The sequence below is a fragment of the Staurois parvus genome, unplaced genomic scaffold (genome assembly GCF_062004578.1).
Source record: "Staurois parvus isolate SC_StPar_1 unplaced genomic scaffold, SC_StPar_1.0 ptg000642l, whole genome shotgun sequence".
Taxonomy (NCBI): Eukaryota; Metazoa; Chordata; class Amphibia; order Anura; family Ranidae; genus Staurois; species Staurois parvus.
In genome coordinates, this window is record NW_028318438.1 from 131,325 (window position 1) to 148,799 (window position 17,475).

The window sequence follows — 17,475 nt, forward strand, 5'->3', positions numbered from 1 at the left end:
TCAGCAGTGCATCAGCATACTTGTGATCATTTAACCTTCAGGTTGAACTGCACTGGTACCACTCATGTTACTTTCCAAAAACCAATACAAGTCAAGCAAATTATTATAGGTTTCAAACTAAATTTTAACCCTTTCATTACACAGTCATGTAAAAAAGATTTGTGATTGTGACCATCTGTCCTTGTGATGTTGTTTTGGATGTGATCACTTACCGACCACAGCTGTTGTGATCTACCTTTACTTTGGCTGCATGGCTTGACACTAAACTACATTTAGCATGCAAGGCCGGTGGGGGAGAGGTGACTGTTGCTTTGTTAAAGCTGTGTGTCAACCTGCCTGCTTTCATGTGACAACACTAAAGAAATGATACCTTGCTACAATGTAAAGTAGTGAGTGTACAGCTTATATAACAGTGTAAATTTGCTGTCCCCTCAAAATAACTCAACACACAGCCATTAACGTCTAAACCGCTGGCAACAAAAGTGAAAATGTCCAAATTGGGCCCAAAGTGTCAATATTTTGTGTGGCCACCATTATTTTCCAACACTGCCTTAACCCTCTTGGGCATGGAGTTCACCAGAGCTTCACAGGTTGTCACTGGAGTCCTCTTCCACTCCTCCATGACGACATCACAGAGCTGGTGGATGTTAGAGACCTTTTGCTCCTCCACCTTCCATTTGAGGATATCCCACAGATGCTCAATAGGGTTTAGGTCTGGAGACATGCTTAGCCAGTCCATCACCTTTACCCTCAGCTTTAGCAAGGCAGTGGTTGTCTTGGAGGTGTGTTTGGGGTCGTTATGTTGGAATACTGCCCTGCGGCACAGTCTCCGAAGTGAGGGGATCATGCTCTGCTTCAGTATGTCACAGTACATGTTGGCATTCATGGTTCCCTCAATGAACTGTAGCTCCCCAGTGCCGGCAACACTCATGCAGCTCCAAACCATGACACTCCCACCACCATGCTTGACTGTAGGCACTTTTCTTTGTACTCCTCACCTGGTTGCTGCCACACACACTTGACACCATCTGAACCAAATAAGTTTATCTTGGTCTCATCTGACCACAGGACATGGTTCCAGTAATCCATGTCCTTACTCTGCTTGTCTTCAGCAAACTGTTTGCGGGTTTCTTGTGCATCACCTTTAGAAGAGGCTTCTTTCTGGGACGATAGCCATGCAGACCAATTTGATGCAGTGTGTGGAGTATGGTCTGTGCACTGAAAGGCTGACCCCCCACCCCTTCAACCTCTGCAGCAATGCTGGCAGCACTCATACGTCCATTTCCCAAAGACAACCTCTGGATATGACGGTGAGCACGTGCACTCCGCTTCCTTGGTCGACCATGGCGAGGCCTGTTCTGAATGGAACCTGTCCTATTAAACCGCTGTATAGTCTTGGCCGCCGTGCTGCAGCTCATTTTCAGGGTTTTGGCAATCTTCCTATAGCCTAGGCCATCTTTATGTAGAGCAGCAATTCTTTTTATCAGATCCTCAGAGAGTTATTTGCCATGAGGTGCCATGTTGAACTTCCAGGGACCAGTATGAGAGAGTGAGAGCAGTAACACCAAATTTAACACACTTGCTCCCCATTCACACCTGAGACCTTGCAACACTAACAAGTCACATGACACCTGGGAGGGAAAATGGCTAATTGAGCCCAATTTGGACATTTTCACTTAGGGGTGTACTCACTTTTGTTGCCAGCTGTTTAGACATTAATGGCTGTGTGTTGAGTTATTTTGAGGGGACAAAGTTTACAGTTATACAAGCTGTACACTCACTACTTTACACTGTAGGAAAGTGTCATTTCTTCAGTGTTGTCAAATGAAAAGATAGAATCAAATATTTACAAAAATGTGAGGGGTGTACTCACTTCTGGGAGATATTGTATACATACTATATTGCCAAAAGTATTTGGACACCCCTCCGAATCATTGGATTTCGATGTTCCAATGACCTCCATGGCCACAGGTGTATTAAATCAAGCACCTCGGTGGTGCAGTGATAGGTTGCCACCTGTGCAATAAGTCCATCTGTTAAATGTCCTTGCTACTAAATATTCCACTGTCAATTGTTAGGGGTATTATAATTAAGTGGAAGCAACAGGGAACAGCAGCAACTCAGCCACGAAGTGCTAGGTCACGTAAAATGACAGAGCAGGGTCAGCGCATGCTGAAGTGCACAGAAGTAGCCAACTGTCTGCAGAGTCAATAGCTAAAGACCTTTCAGATTAGCACAACAGTGTGTAGAGAGCTTCATGGAATGGGTTTCCATGGTCGAGCAGCTGCATCAAAGCCTTACATCGCCAAATGCATTGCAGTGGTGTAAAGCACGCTGCCACTGGACTTTAGAGCAGTGGAGACGTGTTCTCTGGAGTGACGAATCATGCTTCTCTGTTTGGCAATCTGATGGACGTGTCTGGGTTTGGCGGTTGCCAGAAGAAAGGGACTTACCTGACTGCACTGTGCCAAGTGTAAAGTTTGGTGTAAGGGGGGATTATGATGTGGAGTTGTTTTTCAGGGGTTGGGTTTGGCCCCCTTCGTTCCAGTGAAGGGAACTCTTAAGGCATAAGCATACCAAGACATTTTGGACAATTTCATGCTCCCAACTTTGTAGGAACAGTTTGAGGATGGCCCCTTCCTGTTCCAACATGACTGCGCACCAGTGCACAAAGAAAGGTTCATAAAGACATGGATGAGCGAGTTTGGGGTGGAGGAACTTGACTGGCCTGCACAGAGTCCTGACCTCAACCAAATAGAACACCTTTGGGATGAATTACAGCAGAGACTGCGAGCCAGACCTTCTTGTCTGACATCATTGCCTTACCTCACAAGTGCGCTTCTGGAAGGATGGTCAAACACTCCCATAGACACTCCTAAACCTTCTTGACAGCCTTCCCAGAAGAGTTGAAGCTGTTATAGCTGCAAAGGGTGGGTCAACTCAATATTAAACCCTACAGACCAAGACTGGGATGCCGTTAATACTCACGTGCGTGTAAAGACAGGCGTCCTAATACTTTTGGCAATATAGTGTGTGTATGTATATATATATATAAAATGTGTGTTTTCTTAGTTTCTAACATTTTTCAAACAAATCATCTTTTTCATAAATGTAGGACAAAATGGTATTCTGCTATATTTCTTTGGTAAAAAATAACCCAAATCACTGTATATTATTTAGTCTGTGCGAAAGTTATAAAGTCTAAAAACTATGGCTAATATTTTGAAGGTTGACCTGATGTACCCCACACACCACTCATTTGTAGAGGCCCTAAAATGCCAGGACAGTACATATCCCACCAAATGACCCCTTTTTGGAAATTAGTCAAAGTTATTTAGTAAGAGGCATGGCAAGTGTTTACAAGAAGTTTTTTGTCACTATTATTTTGAAAAATTAAGAATTTTTTCTCTCATTTTGCTTTTGTTTATACATTCGGTCACCAGTGCAGTACAGCGTCATCATATGACTGGTGTCGCAGTGATCGGGGATACTGATTGGTGACAGCGATTGGTGATCCTGCAATTTTTGTTTTCACTCGGTCATTACTTATAACTGTCAATAGCAATAGTTTTAGTAATCATGAATGGGTTTCCATTCATAACAGCTTAGTTACTGTTGACATGCAGTGATTGGCTATTGCTAATCACATGGTACAAGTAGCCAGTTACCATGTGATAGCTGTGGACCAATCACAGCATCACAACAGTAATCAAGCAGTCATGAATGAAATAGACAGTCTCCTTACATAAATATGTAATTGCTATGATTGGTCATAATGATCACATGATATCAGTGGCTGGGTACCGAGTGCCGTGATCTGCTGTGTCCACAGCAGTCTGGAGATTTCACCGCTGCGCTCCCCAGGGGGCGCACTAGTGTACATGTACAGGGCGATGTCTGGTATGTCGACCAGCCTGTTTGTGCCACCCACCTGCAGTAAATGTACTGTGGGCGGGCAGCAAGTGGTTAAACAGTAACCATTAGATTATTTTTGCCTGGAGGTGCTCTTTAAACCAGCACAGTTCAATCCTGCAGCACAGTGGCTAAATGGTCGGCACATCCGCCTGGCAGTACTAGGGTTGTTGGTGTGAATCCCTGCCATGGCACCACCTGCCTGAAGTTTGCATGTTCTCCCTGTGCATGCGTGGGTTTCCTCTAGGTACTCTGGTTTCCTCCCAAATTCCAAAGACATGCTGGTAGGTTAATTGAATCCTGTCTAAATTAACCCCAGTATCTGTATGTATGAATGGAAGTTAGAGACGTTAGATTGTACACCCCTTGAGGGTTAGGGATTGATGTGAATGTACAATATATAAGTAAAGTGCTGCATAAATTGACAGCGCTATACAAGTACCTGAAAAAAAATTAAAAGTAAAATCCACTAAGCCACTTACATCTTCCTATAGTGGAAAATGTAGACATCTCTATATTAACCGCCTCCTCACCGGTGATTGGGCGCCAGAACTGTAGCTCAGGAAAGGCACACAAGCGGCCAATCAACTGCGAGGACGCGGAGCCAAGGGGCCCCGCAAACATCGAGTGAGAGGCCGGAGTGAAGGACAGCTGACAGGTAAGTGTGCCGTGCTGATGGTGTTGCTGCAACCAGGTATGCTGGCTGCAGTAGCACCTAGGCTGGAGCAGGGGTCAGCAAGTTACGTGTCATTGGTGTCAGTGGGAGGAATAGTGCCCCATCATTGGTGTCACTGATACTAATGATGGGGCATTATTCCTCCCACTGACACCAATGAAGGGGCACTATTTCTCCACTGACACCAACGATGGGACACTATTCCTCCCCCCACTGACACCAACGATGGGGCACTACTCCACCCCCCACTGACACCAACGATGGGGCACTATTCCACCCCCACTGACACCAACGATGGGGCACTATTCCACCCCCACTTACACCAACGATGGAACACTATTCCTTCCCCCACTGACACCAACGATGGAACACTATTCCTTCCCCCACTGACACCAACGATGGGACACCATTCCTCCCACTGACACCAATGATGGGACACCATTCCTCCCACTGACACCAATGTTGGGACACTATCCCCCCCACTGACACTAATGACCGGGCACTATTCCCCTCCACTGACACCAAAGATGGGGCACTATTCTTCCCACTGACACCAATGATGGGACACTATTCCTCCCACTGACACCAATGATGGGACACTATTCCTCCAACTGACACCAGTGACGGAGCACAATTCCCCCCACTGACACCAATGACGTACTATTCCTCCCACTGACACCAAAGATGGGGCACTATTCTTCCCAATGACACCAATGATGGGACACTATTCCTCCCACTGACACCAATGATGGGGCACTATTCCTCCCCCCACACTGACACCAATGATGGGGCACTATTCCTCGAACTGACACCAATGATGGGGCACTATTCCTCCCCCCACACTGACACCAATGATGGGGCACTATTCCTCGAACTGACACCAATGATGGGGCACTATTCCTCCCACTGACACCAATGATGGGGCACTATTCCTCCCACTGACACCAATGATGGGGCACTATTCCTCCCACTGACACCAATGATGGGGCACTATTCCTCCCACTGACACCAATGATGGGGCACTATTCCTCCCACTGACACCAATGATGGGGCACGTTTCTTCCAACTGACACCAATGATGGGGCACGTTTCTTCCCTCTGACACCAGTGATGGGGCACTATTCCTCTCACTGACACCAACGATGGGGCACTATTCCTCCCCCAAATCTCTCAAAGATGTTATCACAAGGGACGTTTTTCATACCTTGTGAAAGCAATACAGTTTCTAAAACAAAAAAATGTTAAAAGCGCTTCCGTTTCCTTGTGCTCACATGCATGTAGGTCCTGCAAGCATATGTAAACTCTGGTTGCACCACACGTGAGGTATCGCCACGAATGGCAGAGTGAGAGCAATAAGTCTAGTGCCAAATCTCCTGTGCAACTCTAAAATGGTAACCTATAAAGACTTTTAAAACATCGTCTATGGAGATTTTCCGGCACCAAAGTTTGGCGCTGTTCCACGGGTGTATGCAATTTTAAAGCATAGCATGTTAGGTATCCATTCACTCAATGTAACATCTTATGTTTAACAAAGAATTGTGTATTATATTGCATTTGTGTGCAATAAAATTCATTGAAGTGTATTTTTTTCCTGACAATTTGCGTTTGATAAACTGATGTGCAAATATTGTGCGAAAAAAATTGCAACAACCACCATTTTATTCTCCAGGGCCTCTGCCTAAAAATACATTTATAACTGTTAGGGAGTTCTAAGTACTTTTCTAGCCAAAAAATGCTGATGCGGACTTTACATGTATGTGAGAAATGTCAGAATTCGCTCAGACTGGAGCTGGTTAAATGCAAAACTCAATACATTTCTTTCCTTTAAAAAACCACTCACCCTTTTTCTTAGTAGCAATTATATATTTAAAGCCTAAGAAAAACAGAAAAGCAGCACATGGGACATAAGTTAGTCAGTAGAATGTGTCCTTTGTGCGGATACCTCTTTTATTAGTAGAAATTCACAGTCCTTGTCCCCTCCCCTCCAATCTTCTTATGCAACAGAGATTAATAGAACTAAGAGGCTGTCACAGGCTCTCATCAAGAAATCCTATGTCCACTTTTTCTGCCCAGTTGCTCCATTCATAGAACCTGTACTATAGCTTCCATGAATAAAACAGGATTTATGAATGGAGGGGGCGGAGCCATCTCCTCCTATCCTCTGTTCTTACATACTGTTTCATTCATAGAAGCTGTTGTATTGCTTCTATGAATGCAGCAGCTGGGAGAAAAGGGTGGGCAAAGTCAAGTTCTCTTAGGGTCTATGCACATTAGGGTCAGAAAAAAATGCTAGAATTTCTAGCTGAAAAACCAGCATAAAAAATGCTCTTAGTGGCTCATAGCAAGTATGGGTATTTGGTTTTAGAAGTGTTTTTTTTTTTTTTTTTAATTTCTTTTCCACAACTTTATCCTCATTTTTAAATGTACACTTGAAAATGCCAAATGTTCCTTAACACTCTGTTTATGAGTGTCAAGCACTTTTTCTGCTCGAAAGCTCCTCTCAAAAATGCACTTTTTTCCCCTGAACACCCTTCTCTGCAATATGCCTCTATATGCCCTATTGTGCATGGACGGAAAGGCTAACATAGGGTGTTTATACAGGCTAAAGAGAGAGAAAAAAAAAAGAAAAAGCCAAATGCCTGTATAAGCAGTATTTTTATACCCAGTGTGCATGGCTAAAATCAGGATCCACCCAGATGTCTGGACCAGCACCTGGCTCAGCCTCTAAGCGAGCCACTGAGAGCCTGAGCCAGCTACTCCTTCCCCCTACTCAGCCCAGCGCTCTGCTCAGAGTGGCAGGGAAAAATGAGCGATCAGAGGTGTCTGATCGCTCAGTTCTCACCCTTTGAGCTGGTGGGGGACAGAAGCAGCATCAGATCGATGCTGCATCCACCTAGGTAATAATTATTACAAAAAATATATATATTTTTTTAATTTATTTTAACTATACTTAGGCTTTATTTCATTATTTAAACTGATAGCAGCTCTGCACTGAGAGGGGAAAATTGTACCTAAAAGTCACAGGATTTTGTACTGATTTTACGTGTACAAGAGAAAGAAATATTCCTGGTGCAGTCCATCAAACCATACTGATTCCAAAACACATTTTTCTTTTCATTTCTTAAGCAAAATAAAAAAAAACGGTTAAAACGTATTATGTAACCCCAATTAGCAACCAAAATGTAGTACTTACAAATTCTTACAGCCAACACGTTCCAGATAAAAGTGCAAAAGCTCTCGATATTAAGTGAATGTGTCATGTCAGAATAATTTTTGTATAGTCCTCTGAATCAATCTGAAAACCTGAAATTGCTCAGTCTGGTAAATTTCAATTATACAGATTTCACTGGATTTATGTGCTGAAACAGTGTCAAGTTGTTCAGCACTTATAATAAGAAGTGACCTGAACCATAACAACTTCTTTCAAATCCAAAAAAATATTTCAGCCAGAATCATTTGTAGCAGTATGTGCTCATTGTAAAAAACTCTTTTGCTGGGAGTTTAAGGGAGACTGAAAGTCTAATTTTTAAGCTATACTGCTGCCTACAGACGATTGGACACTGGCAAAATAAAACTGTAAGCCAACCCAGGATAACCCCTCCTACTACTAATAGCAGTACAAAGAGCATGAAAATTAACACAGATGGTTGGGAACTGTGTTCCTCAAAGGACTATAAGAAAAGGATTTTATGACAAGTATAATAACTCTATTTTCTTTCTAGTCCATCGAGGGACACAGGAAGTCTTTCACCTTTGGGACATTCAAAAGTAGTCCAACTTAAGTGTTGGCAACACAGCAAACAAATGCCAACAAGAACAAAAAATAAAGTTGGAGATTGCTTTCAGCTCAAAGATTTGCTGAAAGGATCCTACACTCAGAGTGAGGACACAATGTTCACCTGGTAGAGCTTGGAAAATGTGCAAAGTGACAACAAAGTGGCAGCCTTGCAAATCTGGGAAACAGTTGAACCCGGGTTACAAGGGTAGAATCCTGACCCTTGAGAGTACTGAGAGCAAAAAACTGGTCCACTCCCACATGCTGGTTGAAACCCAGAGGCTCACACTAAGTTAAGAATGCCTTCCAGGACCAATGTTATACCTTGTGAACAGTAGATGTTGTAGCTTTTAGCACTGTAGATAATCAGACTCATAAATAACTTGTCGATCAGAACCTGGGCTTCAGCAGACATTCCATTAAAACAAAGTACTATAAAGAATGGAAAATCATTCCTTGGGACAGAAGATCCTTAAAAGCTCGTAGAGCCCACAGAACATCTGCTAGGGGTCTTACCAGGTCAGTGTACCACATACGCCTGGGATAGACTGGCGCAACGAGAAACACCAGAATGTTTTCAAACTTGATCCTGCAAAGCGTAGAGGACGTTTCAGAGGAGGAAAGCCAAAATATCAGGGTGCACTGGATCCAAAGTAGCCACCAGAGCATCCACTGCTTCCGCTAGAGGATCCCTATAAACCTGTTTAGTTTGGTGTTGAAAATGGAGGCCATGATATTCAAAGTCAGTGTTCTTCACCCACAACACAAGTCCTGTAACACCTCTGGGTGTACGGATCCCCAGGGTTCAAGCTGCTGCTGACTGAGGAGGTCTGCCTGCCAAATGTCCACGATTGAGAGGTACACAAGAAACAAGGTGGGAAGTTCTGTCCAGGACACAATCTGATCCATCTTTAGTTCTGGGTCTCGCTTCTGGTTCCTCCCTGATCATTGATATACACCAATGCTGTGGTATTTTCTGAATCCGGATTGGATAACCCCTCAGTAGGCAAGTCCAACACTGTAGAGACAGACCTTATCACTTAGAGTTCCTGGATGTGGGTGTTGATTGGCAGAAGAGACTCTGACAACTACCAAATGCACAGACAGGGTAATGAGGACTCCTCTCTGACAGGCTGAAATTCGTTATAAGTAAAAAAAAAAAAAAAAACACAACAAACACAGGAAGTATTTACCCAGCTCCAGAGCTGAATTTCTGAGCCACTTAGCCAGGGACAACCTGGTGCTTCGTGGCAGACACCCAAGGTGCAGGCATGGCCAAAGGACCTGTACAGTGCAAATACAGCTGTTGGTGGCCACAGCTGTTTGGGACTGTTCACACAGTCAGTGATTATCTGCAGTGACCATGGCTGGACGCACACAAAATGCGATCACTGCAGGTAATCACAATGAATAGCTGCACACAGCTATCAATCCCAGGCCCAGGAATCAGTAGATTCTTGCCGCTGGAATTAACAGCATGCCTAAACGCCCATACAGCCTTAGTCAGCTCCTAATGTTTAAACAATGTTATAAACACACAGGGTTTTGCACTTTAGCTCAAGCTCTCAACACATATGAACTGATAAGTGATACGTGTAAAATGAGATAGGAGGCAAACCATAAGGGCTGAAATCTAACACTACAGCTATCTGCTCCATGCATTCTTTAACCACTTCCCGTCTGTTTATAAACGGCAGGACGGTGGGAGTCCAGGGGCGGGTTGCCGTTCATAAATGGCACCCGTATTTTCAATCTGTGCGCGCGCTCTGGACACAGTGGAACATCGATCATTGGACGGGACCTCTGTGCGAGGTCCCGATCATGTGATCACTGATTGGCTAATCAGTGATCGCATGCAAAGTAGTAAGCAAGATGTCACTTCTGACATCTTTGCTTACTACGTGTGAAATCTGTGAATCATCACAGAGGTCACATGGTACAAGGCTATTCCCAACAGCCCTGTACCATGTGACAAGCTGTGACCAATCACAGCTCACACAGCATTTCTCAATGGCTGCAAGAATGCAGCCAGAGAGAAGGAGAAATGATTGCTTTTACATCCTTTATGGGTGTATAAGCAATAGGTGTAAAAGAAAAAAAAAAATTTTCATCACCCTCAACAAGTAGTACAGTGTCACCATGGTGACATTGTACTGCTAGGGTGACAGCATGAAAAAAAAAAAAAACCATAAAAAATAAAATAATGTAAACATTTTTTAACAAATTATAATTTTTGGTTATAAACTAACTTGGGTTATTTTTTTTTTTTTACTAAAAAGATAAATCTTGGCCAAAATTTATAAAGTTATCTTTTTAGTGAAAAAAAAAAAAAAAACAATATAAAAAATAAAATAATGTAAACATTTAACAAATTATAATTTTTGGTTATAAAACTAACTTGGGTTATTTTTTTTTTTTTACTAAAAAGATAACTTTATAAATTTTGGCCAAGATTTATGATGAAATATTATTTATTTGCAAAATTTTATAAGAAAAACACTTATTTTTTTTTAAATTTTTGGACAGTTTCATTTATATAGCAAAAAAAATAAAAGACCCATTGGTGAATAAATACCACCAAAATAAAGCTTTATCTATCTAAAAAAAAATGCTAAAAAATTCATCTGGGTACAGTGTTGCATGACCGCGCAATTGTCATTCAAAGTGTGATAGCGTTGAAAGCTAAAAATTGGCCTGGACAGGAAGGAGATGAAAGTGTCCGAACTTGAAGTGGTTAAGCAAAGTATCAACATAGAAAAAAAGGTTCTCTTTTAAGGGATTTTGTCCATTCAAACAGTATACCAAAGCAAGATCCCAGCCAGAATCCTATGAAAGACAGGAACTGCTAACGAGAACAGAGCCCCAGAACGGGCTTACAACTGCTTATCAGTTGGGTTGATAAAGGTAGGTGTGCCCCCTAATGGAATAGTAAGCGCTCTGTAAAGGTGGAATGCTGCTGGGTCCACAGTGGGAACATATACATACATATACATGTATGAACCGAAACATGATATCACAGAGGTGTTCTATTGGATTTAAGGCCAGGCGAGCGTAGGGGCCATTCAATGGTATCAATTCTTTCATCCTTCAGGAACTGCCTGCATACTCTTGCCACATGAGTCTGGGCATTATTGTGCACCAGGAGGAACCCAGGACCCACTGCACCAGCATAGGGTCTGACACCCGATACGTAATGGCAGTCAGGGTACCATTGTCTAGCCTGTAGAGGTCTGTGCGTCCCTCCATGGATATGCCTCCCCAGACCATCACTAACTCACCACCAAAACAGTCATGCTGAACAATGTTACAGGCAGCATAACATTCTCCACGGCTTCTCCAGACCCTTTCACATCTGTCACATGTGCTCAGGGTGAACCTGCTCTCATATGTGAAAAGCACAGGGCACCAGTGGTGGACCTGCCAATTCTGGTGTTCAATGGTATATGCCAATTGAGCTCTATGATGCCGGGTGGACAGCACAGGGCCCACTAGAGGACGTCGGGCCCTCAGGCCACCCTCATGAAGTCTGTTTCTGATTGTTTGGTCAGAAACATTCACACCAGTGGCCTGCTGGATGTCATTTTGTAGCGTTCTGACAGTGCTCTTTCTGTTCCTCCTTGCACAAAGGAGCAGATATTGGTCCTGCTGATGGGTTAAGGACCTTCTACGGCCCCGTCCAGCTCTCCTAGAGTAACTGCCTGTCTGCTGGAATCTCCTCCATACTCCTGAGACTGTGCTGGGAGACACAACACACCTTCTGGCAATTGCATGTATTGATGTGCCATCCTTGAGGAGTTGGCCTGCCTGTGTAACCTCTGTAGGGACCAGGTATCGTGTCATGCTACCAGTAGTGACACTGACCCTAGCCAAATGCAAAACTAGTGAAAAACAGTCAGAAAAGGCGAGTAGAAAAAAAAAAATGTTAGTGGACTCCACCTGTAAAACCATTCCTGTTTCGTCTCATTGTTGCCCATCTAGTGCACCTGTTAACCACTTGAGCTCCTGAGGATTTACCCCCCTTAATGACCAGGCCTCTTTTTGCTACTCGGCGCTGCACTAATTCAACTGATAATTGTGCGGTCATGAAATGCTGCACCTAAACGAAATTTACGTCCTTTTTTTCACACAAATAGAGCTTTCTTTCGGTGGTATTTGATCACCTATGCGCTTTTTATTTTTCACGCTATAAACAAAAAAAGACCAAATATTTTGAAGAAAAACAATATTTTTTACTTTCAGCTATAAAAAATATATAGTAAACTCAAAGTTAGTTATAAATTTAGGCCAAAATGTATTCTGCTACGTTTTTGGTAAAAAAAATCCCAATAAGTGTATATTGATTGCTTTGTGTGAAAGTTATAGCGTCTACAAACTATGGTATAGATACTGCAATTTACGACATTTTTTTGCTATACAGCGCTGCGCTAGTTTAACAGACAATTGCGCGGTCATGCAATACGGTACATAAATGAAATTTGTGTCCTTTTTTTAACACAAATAGAGCATTCTTTTGGTGGTATTTGATCTCATGCACTTTTTATTTTTGGCGCTATAACCAAAACAATATTTTCTCATTTTGGTCATAAAAAATATCTAAAAAAAACTAAAATTGTCATAAATTTAGGCCAAAATGTATTCTTCTACATGTTTTTGGTTAAAAAAAATCCCAATTAGTGTATATTGATTGGTTTTTGTGAAAGTTATAGCATCTACAAACTATGGTATGGAATTTACACAGCTTTTACTTTCTGACTGTCCATCACATTTCTTGAGGTGCTAAAATACCAGGATAGTACAAACACCCTCAAATGACCCCTTTTCGGAAATTAGACACCCTAAGCTATCTGCTGAGAGGCATATTGAGTCCATGGAAGATTTATTTTTTTCCCACAAGTTTCTGGAAAATGACAAACACTTTTTTTTTTTTTTTTATACGAAGTTGTCATTTAAATGATTTATTTCTCGCACAAGCCATGGGTATATGTGGAATTACACCCCAAAATACATTCTGCTACTTCTACTGAGTATGGAGATACCCCATGTGTGAGACTTTTTGGGAGCCTAGCCACATACAGGAACCTGAAATCCAATGACCACTTTGAAAGTCTGAAGGTGCGTAACTTCCTCATTACACTTCCTCACTACCTATCACAGTTTCGAAGGCCCTGACATGCCAGGATAGCCCCAAACCCCCCCAAATGACCCCTTTCTGGAAAGTAGACACCCCAAGGAATTTAAAAAGAGGCATGGTGAGTATTTTGCAGATCTCATTTTTTCTTACAAGGTTTTGAAATATAAAAAAAAATAGAAAAAATATGTTTTTGTTTTTTTTCTTCATTTTCCAAAAACTTGTGGCAACAAATGAGATCTGCAAAATACTTACCGTGCTTTTTATCAAATTCCTTGGGGCGTCTACTTTCCAAAAAAGGGTAATTTGGGGGGGTTCGGTGCTATCCTGGCATTTCAGGGCCTCCGAAACTGTGATAGGTAGTCTGGAAGTGTAATGAGGAAATAAAGCCCTTTAAAAGCCTGAAGATGCTTATTGGATTTTGGGGTCCTGTACTTGGCTAGACTGCCAAAAAGTCTCTCACATGTGGTACCCCCATACTCGGGAGAAGTAGCAAAATGTATTTTGGGGAGTAATTCCACATATAACCATGGCATGTGTGAGCAGTAAATCATTTAAGTGACAATTTTGTGTAAAAAAAATAAATACATTTATTTTTGTCATTTTCCAAAAACTTGTGGTAAAAAAATAAATTCTTCTATTGATTCAACATTCCTCTCAGCAAATAGTTTGGGGTGACTACTTTCCAAAAAGGGGTAATTTTGGGGGGTGGGGGAGTTTTATGCCCAGCATTAGAAGTTTATGCCACACATCATTCACTCTTCTAACCACCTGAAGACCAAGCCTTTTTGTTCACATAAAAAAAACAATCAGTATTTTTTGCTAGGAAATTAATTTAAACCCCCAAACATATATTTTTTTAAAGCAGACACCCTAGTGAATAAAATGGTGGGTACTACAATTTTTTATGGCACATAGTACTCACACAGCGATTTTTCAAAAGCAATTTAAAAAAAAAAAAAAATACACTTTTTTTACTTTTAATGCACAAAAACACAATATATTGGCCAATTGTTTGGTAAAATATAAAAGACAATGGTATGTCAAGTAAATGGATACCAAACATGACATGCTTTAAAACTGCGCATGCCCCGTGCAATGGTGACAAACTGCAAACATTTTTAATATCCATAGGCAGCGCTTTAAAAGCCACCATTTTAGATTTATAGAGGAGGTCTAGTGTTAGAATTACTGCCCTTGATCTGACGTTCACGGCAATACCTCACATGCATGGTGCAACCGCTGTTTACATAACGGCACAGGGTCAAGGCTTGTGCACACAGGTGTGCGCGCATGGGAGTGGCAATTTTTTTTTTTTTTTTAGTTATTTTGCTTTTTTTTTTTATTATTTTTACATTGTACCTTTCATTTTTTTTTTTTTAATCACTTTTAAATGCTATAACAGGGAATGCAAATAACCCCTATAACTTCAATGGGCACTGTCATATTCTTTTTTGAGAAATCTGGGTTCTATCAGACTCTAGATATCTCCTCTGCCCTTACATTATCTAATCAAACCAAAATCAGTGTGATCAGATGCTTTCCCAATTTACAAATGGCGCTGTTTATATCCTGCGAAACTGAAGTGATGAAATGCTTGTAGCTTCCGAATTCTTAGACTATAGAGATGATTGGCACCATTCTGGTCTCCAATCAGCTCTATGGTCAGCTGGCAGAAACACCGGCTGCATTCTCAGGTTCCCCTGATGGCACGGGACTGCCCCAAAAAGGCCATGGAAGGCAGCGGGGGAGCGGGGACATCATCTCCCACTGCTTGTAAAAGCAATCTTGCAGCTAATTAGCCACTAGGATTGCTTTTACATGAAAGCCGATCACCGGCTGAAAAAAACGATACTAGGATGATGCCTGCAGCTGTAGGCATCATCATGGTATAACCATTCAAATCCAGTGATGTACCAGTACATTGCTGGTCCTTGTTGGTTATATATGCTATGTTTTTTTTTTGTATGCAGCCAGTGGACTGAATGAAAAAATGAGAAGAAATCTCTGCCAAAAAGTGTGTGGTATGCCCACCATTAGAATATACCACCCTGCATCCACCCACTTCTAATGGTGGGCACACATTAGGTCACACTTTGCCACAAGTGCCAGTTGCAAGATTGAATAAATGTCTAAATAGTGGCACGCTTGAATAAAAATTGTCCAGGTATAAGTGGTACCCCATATGGAGAAGTGCTGACACCAGGTCCCAAAATATCTTGCCACTGCTCCCCATGTAGCCTGGGCATCCAGGCGGGTTCCACGTGACTATCTATTCCCTCGTAAATCCGAAACTTATAAGTATAGCCTGTTGTCCTCTCACAGGTCTTCTACATCTTGACCCCATATCTGGCACGCTTGCAGGGGAGAAATTGTTTGAATGCAAGGCAGCCAGAAAAATTAATAAGGAACTCCTCAATGCAGATGTTTTGCCGGGGAGTATAGACATCTGCAAATTTTAGGTTAAGGTGATTTGCGAGGGGCTGAATTTTGTGGAGCCGGTCAAATTCAGGGTTACCCCGAGGATGACAGAGTGTATTGTCGCTGAAATGCATAAAACACATATCTATGCCTGGCCACGGCAGCAGAGAACACGGCATATGATTAATCGGGTCTGCGGACCAATACAACCGCAATTCATTTCTTTTAGTAATGCCCATGTTGAGGGTTAGGCCTAAAAAAAAAAAATGTAAATTTGAAAACCGTAATGAGTTTCCATGCGAATGGTCTGGCATGGTTTGAATTTGGGTTGGCGGCGATAAATTCTTGTGCATATAAAATGCTTTGATCCACAATCAACGCATACAGATATTCCGTGAAAAACAGCTCCAAAAATCAAGAAGGTATGTGAAAGATCAAGATGTACTAGACCGCTGGTACTCGCCAGCTCACCAAAAGGTAGAGCGGGACTAGTATTGGCACTCTGCTGCATATAAGAGTCATCAAAATTTACCGGCAAGTGCTAACAGAGATCAGGCCTGATTCTGCAAACACTGCAGTTTTGTGTGCAATGTATAAAGTGACAGTGACCTACTGACACTGCACTTGCTGGGGGAGAAGGGTGGGTAAGTGTAGGGGCTAAATGCAGCTGTTGGCAGGTGCCAGGGCTGATCCCGCTAACGCTGCGTTTTTGGGGACGCTATACTAATGTGAACGCTGGTATAGTGCTGACCTGATCAAAGATATTGACCCGTTCAGACACTATACTAGCAATGGAGGTTTATTGTACATGAGCGTGCTCCTGGCAATCAAGGGGTTAAATGTGATGATTGGTGTACTGACGGGCAATCTGACGCTATCTGGGAGGGGTGTGAAAACCATGGGAGCGCGAATCACGTATATGTGATTTTGTGTACCCATGCTGCCCTGTAGCAGTATTTCTGCTGTAGGGTGGTCAGGAAGCGGTTACAGAAGAGGTTTGTGTTACGGGGCTGCGTTACTTTAACTGACAATTGCGCGGTCATGCAACACTGCACCCAAATTAAATTTACATCCTTTTTTTCCCACAAATTGAGCTTTCTTTTGGTGGTATTTGATCGCCTGGGCGGTTTTAATTTTTTGCGCTATAAAAAAAAAGGCTGACAATTTTGAGGGAAAAAAAACCATATTTTGGACTTTTTGCTATAAAACATGTCCAGTAAAAAAAAAATATATATATAATTTTGTCACAAATTTCATCCAAAATGCATTCTATGACATGTCTGCTAAAAAAAATCCCAATACGTGTAAATTAATTGGTTTACATGAAAGTTATAGCGTTTAAAAATCTTTCAGTATCTTTCCCGCCATTTGTAATTTTTTTTTATCCTAATAATGGCAGCGATCAGCGACATATGGCGGCGATCAACGACTTATGGTGGTGATCAGCGACTTATGGCGGGACTGCGGCGGACATTTTGACACTGGGGGGGGGGGGGGGGGGAACTGCCTTGGGGTCACTGACATCCCCAGTGACACCAATACAGTGATCAGTGAAATAAAAAC

General features: G+C 42.2%; 1 protein-coding gene across 1 annotated transcript in view; it reads right to left on the reverse strand.

Annotated features, from left to right (window-relative positions):
• Positions 1-17,475, reverse strand: part of KNL1 (kinetochore scaffold 1) — a 102,325-nt gene that overhangs the window by 8,273 nt on the left and 76,577 nt on the right. The gene's annotated exons all lie outside the window — the stretch shown is intronic.